This window comes from Ochlerotatus camptorhynchus, unplaced genomic scaffold (genome assembly GCF_037179485.1).
Source record: "Ochlerotatus camptorhynchus isolate MF236.1 unplaced genomic scaffold, CSIRO-AGI_Acam_v1.1 ptg000372l, whole genome shotgun sequence".
Classification (NCBI taxonomy): Eukaryota; Metazoa; Arthropoda; class Insecta; order Diptera; family Culicidae; genus Ochlerotatus; species Ochlerotatus camptorhynchus.
Window position 1 is genome coordinate 1,521,430 of NW_027040860.1, and position 1,657 is coordinate 1,523,086.

Genomic DNA, 1,657 nt, shown 5'->3' on the forward strand with positions numbered 1-1,657 from the left:
TTCTCATAAACGGTTCACGCCCACCCAAGATTTTGACGCATTTAATTACATCTCAGCATTTGTTCCATTATTGACTGATTGACATTGTTGCTACACTACAATGTTGCTCGGTGCCTCCATATATCATTAAAAGATGAATTTCTAATTCACCACGGCATGGGAATGCATAATAAATACGCGATAAACAACCAACTACCTTTTCGGAACTGCAAGTACGGCCTTCCAGTTCTCTAGGAACGACCATCCATCATGGAACTCCGCCGAGTTCTGAAGCGCTATTTCGTTATCTTCGACGAGGAAGAGCTTTCGCGAACTCATGGCATCGATGTGTACGAAGAACTGATCAAATATCTCCGCTGGCAACTTCGGGTGGTTGGATACGACGTGCTGAAAATACCATTCCACCCAAACAAGATGACGGCATTTTGTACTCTTTGTCTGATACTGTTTTTGTTGTTCACCTTGTACACTGTTGGTTATCACTGGGGAGATTGGTTTCAAGTGATTGAAACACTGTCACTTCTTGGAATGGGATCGTCGAGTCTCATAAAAGCGTACACCGGATTAGTGAACGCTGAATTCTACCAAGGAAACTATCGGCGGCTTACGGCTTTGTATCGACGAAACGACAAGCACTTCGAAAATAACCGCCAATTGGTGTATTGGGGAACCATCATAACCTACGGGTACAGATTTCTGTTGATCGTTACAATAGCTGGTGGATTCGGGTTTCTCATACTTCCAATAGTGACTTACATACGGTCCCAACAGCGAATGTTGTTGTTGAATTTACATATACCAGGAATAGAAGCGTTTTCCACACTGGGATTTACCGTAACGAGCCTTTTCCACATCACACTGATATTTATGGCTGTGGCGGGTATTCTCGCTGCTGACACGGGAATCCTCATTATTGTCGGACATGTGACCGGGATAGCCGATGTGTTCAAGAATGCCTTACACGAGTTGGATCATTTGACGGAAAGGGAGGATCGAAATGAGAACGAGGTTCGAAAGAAGCTCCAGGAGATTTGCATCATGCATCAAGAAATCATCACGTAATGGGAGCATAGCTTACAGAATAAAGCGGTCAAGTAATTATGAGTCTCGTTTCAGCTACGAGGAGGATTTGGATGAAAACTATGGAGCCACAGTTTTTGTACAGGTGCTGTCATCAGTAGGTTGCGTTGCATTATCGTTGTTCAACTTCTACATGACCTACAACATAGGTGCACTTACGTTCCTGCTGTTTGCTTTCTTTCAACTGTTGCAATTTTGTGTGCTGGGAACTGTTCTTACGATTAAGGTTGATAGCTGTCATTGCTGGTAGGATGAGGGTCTAACGGTAAATTTTAACCGATTTTACAGAATGATGAAGTTATGCTGGCCCTGTATGACACATGTTGGTACAGGCTTTCAAACGAGGAACAGAAGATGATTGGATTCATGTTGCATCGATCGCAGAACGCAGTGGAGATGACGGTCGGTGGACTGGCCCTTCTTAACATGGAAACTTTTGTGGAGGTGAATTTAATGAAAGCGGTTATTTTTAGGAATGTTTAATAGCTGTTTGAACTTGCAGATCATGAAGACAATTTACACATATTCTGCAATGCTGGCGCAGTTTCTGGAGTAAAAATGGACTGGATGATTTGAT